Here is a 9,776-nt window from a genome sequence, read left to right on the forward strand (position 1 = left end):
AGCCTAGCCATAATAATTCCCTGGCTATTTCTTCCCACACTATTTACTTCCCTGGACCCCTGTCTAACAGGGCAACTGACGTGATTCCCAGGGTGAATTTCCTTTCTCCCATCCAATCGTCAAGGCTCCTTTTGAAGAGGGCCAAAGAGGCACTCTGCTTGACATGTATGGGCAATCTATTCCAGAGTCTGGGGAGTCTCTGGGTCAGGAACCTATCCCTCCAGCATGTTTTGTTTATTGTGATGACAAGGTTTAGATCCCTGGAGCATGTGACTCTGAGGGACTGGAATTTCTTTAAGTGTAGCATGTCCAGCAGATCTGGGTTTGACATGGCTTTGTATGTTAAGCAGAGATCGCCTCTGAGTAGACGATATGCGACAGAGTATAGCTGGAGTTTTTTAAGGTGGTCAGCGTAGGGCATCTGCTTTAGGCCTGTGATTCTTTTAGTGAGGTATTTCTGCGGCCTTTCGAGTTGTTGCAGATGTCTTGAGAGGTACATACCAAATGGAGCATTGTATTCTATAATGGTTCTAATGAGGGATGAGTACAGTGGGACAATGACCTCCTTTTTTCTGGATGAAAAGCCCTTAGTGATGAGGTGTGCCACATAGAAAGATTTCCTGACTGTTGTGGTGATGTGGTTATCGAAGGTGAGACCACTGTCCACCTGTGTCCCTAAGTCTCTTATCACACTTTCGGTGTTTAGTGTACTGCCACCTATACGGTAATTCATGGATACATGTTTTTTCCCAAAGGGGATAACTATACATTTCTTGGCATTGAGCTTGAGCCCATGGCTCTGGCACCAAGCATCTATTTCTGTAAGGCTCTTTTTGTAGAGTATCCACATCATTTGGAGATTCAATAATGGCTCCCAGTTTGCAGTCATCTGCGACCTTTGATAGCCAGAGTCCCTTAGTGTTGGCCTGTACTTCAGAGAAGTAGATGCCAAACAAGAGCGGTCCCAGGACTGAACCCTGAGGTACTCCACTTGTCACTTGCCTGGATCTGGATTTGGAGCCGGCTACTTTTACAATGTGGGTTCTATCAGAATGCCAGTTAGCAACCCATTGGGTGACATAGGGATTAATGCCCAGCTTAGTAAGTTTATCTATGATTCCAGAGTGGGGGATGGTATCAAAGGCCTTGTCAAGGTCTAGATAGGCTGTGTGGACCACCTTACCCTTGTCCATGGCTCTGGAGACTGATTCGAAGAAGTCAATCAGGTTCAGGAGACAAGATCGGCCCTTCACGAACCCAAACTGGGTGGGGCCCAGTGTTTCAAAGTTGCAAATGTCATTCTTTATAAGTTCCATGATAATACACTCCATGGCCTTGCAGATAAGGCTTGTCAGACTTATGGGATGGTAGTTTCTGGGATCCAAGATGGATCCCCCTTGTGGAGTGGGATAACTGTAGCTCTGCGCCACTCAGTGGGCATGAAACCTGAGGTGAGGCTATGATTAAACATGACACTTAGGTGAGGTGCCAGTTCATATTGTAGTTCATGTAGTACACAGCCCGGGATGTCATCTGGTCCCATGGATGCTATATTCTTAGCTTTGGAGAGTGCATTTTTTTACCTGTGTGGCCGTTATTACCAGAATTTGGCAATCTTCTGGTATTGAGATGGGCCATTTAGGGGGTGAGAGGGGGGTGAAGTTGGCACTGAATCAATCTGCCAGGATATTGGCAATATCCTTGGGATCAGTATATTTAATGCCATTCTGTTTTAGCTCAGAGCAGATCTGGGCATTGCCATTTAGATTCTTGACATAGTTATAGAATGCCTTGTGGTTGTCTTTGGAATCTTTGGCAATTTTATTTTCGTAACTAGCTTTGGAGGATTTTATGAGGGATCTCAGTTTCTTACTGAGGCTGGTAAGGGAGTTTTTTGCATCCTGGGATTTTCCTCTTTTCTGCAACAGTTTCTTCCTTTTGTTGTAAAGTTTGTTTATGGCAGGGGACCACCACACTGGCTTCCTTTTTTTGGATGAGAGCATCTTGGTTCTATTTGGGATGGTACGATTCATGCATGCAAAACTTATATAAAACTTAAAAACAAACTCCTAAAGTGTAGAGTATCCTGTCACTATAGCCTTAAAACTCATGGGGAAATGCATCCCAACCCTGGCCCACCCACACCCAATAACCTTCACTCCCCTACCACAACCCCCACAGTCAAGCTACCCCTGTCTACTCCCAGTAGTTCCCACCTAGCATTTCACCTAAATATTAGAAGTATTAACAAATACGATTCCCAACCTACACGCCCTCCTAGCAACCCACTCCCGAGACATTATGTATCTTCTGGAAACCTGGCTAAAGCCTAGTACTACTGATAATGAGATACTACCTCCAGGATATAATATTCACCGGTTAGACCGTACTAACCTCGTACTACTGATAATGAGATACTACCTCCAGGATATAATATTCACCGGTTAGACCGTACTAACTAGTACTACTGATAATGAGATATGACCTCCAGGATATAATATTCACTGGTTACACTGTACTAACCTAGTACTACTGATAATGAGATACTACCTCCAGGATATAATATTCACCGGTTAGACCATACTAACCTAGTACTACTGATAATGAGATACTACCTCCAGGATATAATATTCACTGGTTAGACCATACTAACCTAGTACTACTGATAATGAGATACTACCTCCAGGATATAATATTCACTGGTTAGACCGTACTAACCTAGTACTACTGATAATGAGATACTACCTCCAGGATATAATATTCACCGGTTAGACCATACAAACCTAGTACTACTGATAATGAGATACTACCTCCAGGATATAATATTCACCGGTTAGACCATACTAACCTAGTACTACTGATAATGAGATACTACCTCCAGGATATAATATTCACCGGTTAGACCGTACTAACCTAGTACTACTGATAATGAGATACTACCTCCAGGCTATAATATTCACCGGTTAGACCGTACTAACCTAGTACTACTGATAATGAGATACTACCTCCAGGCTATAATATTCACCTGTTAGACCGTACTAACCTAGTACTACTGATAATGAGATACTACCTCCAGGATATAATATTCACCGGTTAGAACATACTAACCTAGTACTACTGATAATGAGATACTACCTCCTGGATATAATATCCACTGGTTAGAACATACTAACCTAGTACTACTGATAATGAGATACTACCTCCAGGATATAATATTCACTGGTTAGATCATACTAACCTAGTACTACTGATAATGAGATACTTCCTCCAGGCTATAATATTCACCGGTTAGACCGTACTAACCTAGTACTACTGATAATGAGATACTAACTCCAGGCTATAATATTCACCGGTTAGACCGTACTAACCTAGTACTACTGATAATGAGATACTACCTCCAGGATATAATATTCACCGGTTAGAACATACTATCCTAGTACTACTGATAATGAGATACTACCTCCAGGATATAATATCCACTGGTTAGAACATACTAACCTAGTACTACTGATAATGAGATACTAGCTCCAGGTTATAATATTCACTGGTTAGATCATACTAACCTAGTACTACTGATAATGAGATACTACCTCCAGGATATAATATTCACTGGTTAGAACATACTAACCTAGTACTACTGATAATGAGATATTACCTCCAGGATATAATATCCACTGGTTAGAACATACTAACCTAGTACTACTGATAATGAGATATTACCTCCAGGATATAATATTCACTGGTTAGACCATACTAACCTAGTACTACTGATAATGAGATACTACCTCCAGGCTATAATATTCACCGGTTAGACCATACTAACCTAGTACTACTGATAATGAGATACTACCTCCAGGATATAATATTCACCGGTTAGACAATACTAACCTAGTACTACTGATAATGAGATACTACCTCCAGGCTATAATATTCACCGGTTAGACCGTACTAACCTAGTACTACTGATAATGAGATACTAACCCCAGGATATAATATTCACTGGTTAGACCGTACTAACCTAGTACTACTGATAATGAGATACTACCCCAGGATATAATATTCACTGGTTAGACCGTACTAACCTAGTACTACTGATAATGAGATACTACCTCCAGGATATAATATTCACTGGTTAGACCGTACTAACCTAGTACTACTGATAATGAGATACTACCTCCAGGATATAATATTCACCGGTTAGACCATACTAACCTAGTACTACTGATAATGAGATACTACCTCCAGGATATAATATTCGCTGGTTAGACCGTACTAACCTAGTACTACTGATAATGAAATACTACCTCCAGGCTATAATATTCGCCGGTTAGACCATACTAACCTAGTACTACTGATAATGAGATACTACCTCCAGGCTATAATATTCACCGGTTAGACTGTACTAACCTAGTACTACTGATAATGAGATACTACCTCCAGGATATAATATTCACTGGTTAGACCGTACTAACCTAGTACTACTGATAATGAGATACTATCTCCAGGCTATAATATTCACCGGTTAGACTGTACTAACCTAGTACTACTGATAATGAGATACTACCTCCAGGATATAATATTCACTGGTTAGACCGTACTAACCTAGTACTACTGATAATGAGATACTACCTCCAGGATATAATATTCACCAGTTAGACTGTACTAACCTAGTACTACTGATAATGAGATACTACCTCCAGGATATAATATTCACCTGTTAGAACTTACTAACCTAGTACTACTGATAATGAGATACTACCTCCAGGATATAATATTCACTGGTTAGACCATACTAACCTAGTACTACTGATAATGAGATACTACCTCCAGGATATAATATTCACTGGTTAGATCATACTATCCTAGTACTATTGATAATGAGATACTACCTCCAGGCTATAATATTCACCAGTTAGAACATACTAACCTAGTACTACTGATAATGAGATACTACCTCCAGGCTATAATATTCACCGGTTAGACCGTACTAACCTAGTACTACTGATAATGAGATACTACCTCCAGGATATAATATTCACCGGTTAGACTGTACTAACCTAGTACTACTGATAATGAGATACTACCTCCAGGATATAATATTCACTGGTTAGACCGTACTAACCTAGTACTACTGATAATGAGATACTACCTCCAGGATATAATATTCACTGATTAGACCGTACTAACCTAGTACTACTGATAATGAGATACTACCTCCAGGATATAATATTCACTGGTTAGACCTTACTAACCTAGTACTACTGATAATGAGATACTACCTCCAGGATATATTATTCACCGGTTAGACCGTACTAACCTAGTACTACTGATAATGAGATACTACCTCCAGGATATAATATTCACTGGTTAGACCTTACTAACCTAGTACTACTGATAATGAGATACTACCTCCAGGCTATAATATTCACCGGTTAGACCGTACTAACCTAGTACTACTGATAATGAGATAGTACCTCCAGGATATAATATTCACCGGTTAGACCATACTAACCTAGTACTACTGATAATGAGATACTACCTCCAGGATATAATATTCACTGGTTAGACCTTACTAACCTAGTACTACTGATAATGAGATACTACCTCCAGGATATAATATTGACTGGTTAGATCATACTAACCTAGTACTACTGATAATGAGATACTACCTCCAGGCTATAATATTCACCGGTTAGACTGTACTAACCTAGTACTACTGATAATGAGATACTACCTCCAGGATATAATATTCACTGGTTAGATCATACTAACCTAGTACTACTGATAATGAGATACTACCTCCAGGATATAATATTCACCGGTTAGACCGTACTAACCTAGTACTACTGATAATGAGATACTACCTCCAGGATATAATATCCACTGGTTAGACTGTACTACAAGGAAAGGAGGTGGGATAGCAGTTCTTTACAAAAATACTCTAACTGTTAATAGAGATACCATTCAACCACCCCAATTCAATAATTCAGAACTCCTCATAACCAAACTACAGATTAACCAGAACAAATGCTTGAACATTGTCTGTGCTTACATTCCGCCAGGCAACAACTTAAATACCCTAGAGGATATCCTATACTGGTTATCCATTACCTATCCCCAAAAAAACATAGTTCTTGGTGACTTCAATACCGACTGGCACCCCTGCTCCTCTGAACCCCCCCCCCACCCCTATAAACTTATCTGGGTTTAAACAGACCATAACCTCTCCCACTAGAATAAACAGACTGACCAACAAGGAAAGTATCCTAGACTGGATCCTAGTTAATAACCAACTCCAACTGTATACAGCTGGCACTCTCCCTGATGACCTTAGCAATAATTTACTAACCTGTATCATAAAACATAAGGCAGGAAACCCTCACCAGACCAAATATAAAACACTTAGAAAAAGGAAAAACTTTGACACTGCTATATTCCTAAACAAACAAAAAGCCATTGACTGGTCAAAACGAAAAAGTCTACCATTATAAGTGGCTGTAGCTCACTTTAACACTAAATTCCTAAGTATCCTTGATTCCCATGCTCCAGCACGTGCAATAAAATCTAGATCAAACACAGCACCATGGCTCACAAAAGATACCAAATCTAAAATCAAAACTAGAAACAGAGCCTGGGCTAGCTGGAGAAAAACTAAAGCCCCACTTGACCATCTAAAATACCGTCAACTCAGGAATGATACAAAAAAATCCACTTTACTAGATAAAAAAGCTTCTACCAAAATCTCCTACAAAAACACCAAAACAACCCTCAGAAGTTCTGGGCAGGCTTAAATCAACTACTTCATCCAGGTCATTCTATCACCCCAGCCCTAGCTAACTACACCCATAGTTCGCCAGAGACCATAGCCGGCGCTTATAATAACTTTTTCACTGAAACAATTCAATCCCTAGCAAATCAACTAACCCCCATAAACTTAAGCCACACCCCTAATCTACCCACTAATCACCCCCAATTTAGCTTCCAACTGATATCCAGTAGTTTTATTAAAACACTTATAAAATAACTAAAACCTACCACCCTCACTGCTAACCTCCTCCCTGCAGAGTACCTACAAATAGCTGCAGATGCCATTGCCTATCCCATATCTATCGTTATCAACAGAACCTTATCGGAAAGTGCTATTCCCTCCCTCTGGAAAATATCCCAAGTCATCCCATTCCATAAAGGTGGTAGTTCTACAGACATATCCAACTATAGACCCATTGCCATTCTTTCCCCACTAGCCAAAATAATGGAGAACTGTGTACACAAGCAACTAATGCAACACCTTTCACAGAATAACTTACTATCCAACTCCCAGCATGGTTTCAGGCCATACCACAGTACTACCTCAGCCCTCCTATCCTTTACTAATGCCATAAAACAAAACAGGAATGGCAATAGGATATCCTCAGCCCTCTTTCTTGATCTATCCAAAGCCTTTGACATGGTCAACCATGAACTTCTAATTCTTTCTCTAAAATCTATTTCCCTCAATAAGCACGCAATCCAGTGGTTCCAGTCCTACCTGACTGGTAGACAACAGGCGGTACTATGGCAAACTCTCCAGCCAGCTACCTCTCACACTTGGTGTCCCTCAAGGCTCCATACTAGGTCCACTACTCTTCTCTATTTTTATCAACAACTTTCACACTGCTATCCCTAAAGCTACCTGTATTCAATATGCAGATGATTCCACTCTGATCTGCTCAGCCACCTCCCCATCCAAACTGCAAATCCTAACCCAAAATACATTTAACACTATTGAGAACTGGCTCACCAACCAATGCCTACTGCTAAACCCCAGTAAAACTAAACTTTTGCTCTTCACCCCCACTGGTAGATCTGCCACACTTTCATTCTCTGTCACGTCTAACAATGGTACCACTATCTCCCCAGGTCAACATACCAAACTTCTAGGGGTTATCATAGACAATAATCTCAAATTTGACCTACAGGTCAACAAACCATACAGACCATCAATAAGAAGTTTGGATCACTGTAAAGAAACAAGACATTTTTAACCCCACTGGCTAGGACAGCAATTGCCCGGTCACACCTACTCTCTACTCTTTTATATGCCTCACCTGTGCTCTCAAACCTCCACAAATTCGAACTAGGTAAGCTGTCCCATAGCTACAACCATACTGCCAGATTCGCCACTGGCTCCACCTATAGAACCCACCACTGCCAGAACATGAAACAACTAGAGTGGCTAGAACTGCCCAGCTTAATTCAATTCAATCAGCTCTTAATAGCGCACAACATTCTGTACCATTCTGAGGATACCGCCTCACTTATAAATATTATTAAGCCATATAGCAACCTGAGATCCCTATGGTCAGCCAACAAACTACTTGTTCAAACCCACAAAGCTAATAACTCTGCTGGTGAATCCCTCTTTGCCAACTTTGTTGACAAAACCTGGAATTCATTGCCAAACTATATAACCCTACAATCCTCCAAAAGTCTCTTAAAAAAAACCTCAAATAGTATCTCAAAGTAAACTGACTTTGCCCCTGTACCAACCCTGATTAAGTTATAAACTGAAAGCATAATCTGTAAATATCATAACATGCAACTACGTCACCAAGCTCTATATCCAATCTGACATCTCTTGCTTTTAATTGTGTCTGTCCATGAGAATTGTGAGTCCTTACTAGGGAACACTACTAAACCATTGTACTTATTCACTTTGTTTTATATTTTCTAATGTTATCTAACTTCTTGTGTAACCTATGTAAGTTTGTCTATTTGGAGCTTTTCTCCCCGGGCCTCCGCTGAAAATGTACATGTATCCAGTCAGACTATCCCGGTAAATAAATGTAAAATAAAATAAAAATAATAAATTTATGTGACAGCATCTAACAGGTGGCTTCAGAGGCCTCCACAGCTGTCTCCACATCATGGCCTCACTTCATATCAGGTTCTGCAAGAAAAGGGAGCTGGTCTCTGCTCACCCAGTTTTCTGTAGTAATAGTAATGCTATCTGATTTGTAATTTGGTACCCAAACCCATGCTGCTAGAACACTGAGGAAAACACTGTCCCTAGGTTATAAATGCATTAAGTTATATACTACTAATATCATTGGCATATAATATTTCAGGTAAAGGTAGGAGCATAAACAACATGGATACATTCAAGTAACTACTAAAGCTAGTACAAATAAACAAATGTGACTGTATTTATCCAACCTGGCTGAGCGTAACTACAAATTTATGATCTCATATATGTAGAAAAAGGCATTCTTATTCCTGTTAAAGGACCTTTCCTTGTATTTTTAAATGCTCAATATGAGTATGTATAAACAAGGTACACTAACTGATCTTACCAAATAGATTATGCAATGTTCCACCTACAAGTGGTTGTAACATACTAACCACAAATTGAAGTTATAGCTAGTTATGGTTAAATGAATGTCTGTACAGTTTAAACTGACTGCTGTAACCATTGGTGCTAGAACTGTGTATACCACATCATGTAATGTAAAAAGTGTAACTGTGTGCCCTCCAAACTTAATTTGCTTTTCTTTGTATTCTGCCTAAATGTCATAAAATATTATGCGGTCCACTTTATAGGTCTGTTTGATATGTTTTAGTATAACCTGGATCAGAACTGACTCAGATCACTGATAATTTGGGACAGAATTTTGAAGACATACTATCAACAGCAATTGATTAAATCCTAATAGCATGCTGGCCAATAAGAGTTTGCTAAACACATTTAAAGAGACCACTGGTTGGTCAGTAAATGGACCATTGTACAAAACACTGTT

At 39.7% G+C, this 9,776-nt stretch overlaps 1 protein-coding gene across 2 annotated transcripts in view; it reads left to right on the forward strand.

Annotated features, from left to right (window-relative positions):
* Positions 1 to 9,776, forward strand: part of NRG2 (neuregulin 2) — a 675,057-nt gene that overhangs the window by 477,363 nt on the left and 187,918 nt on the right. The gene's annotated exons all lie outside the window — the stretch shown is intronic.

Source organism: Protopterus annectens, chromosome 4.part0, assembly GCF_019279795.1.
Source record: "Protopterus annectens isolate FY-2018-M chromosome 4.part0, PAN1.0, whole genome shotgun sequence".
In the NCBI taxonomy this organism is placed as follows: domain Eukaryota; kingdom Metazoa; phylum Chordata; order Ceratodontiformes; family Protopteridae; genus Protopterus; species Protopterus annectens.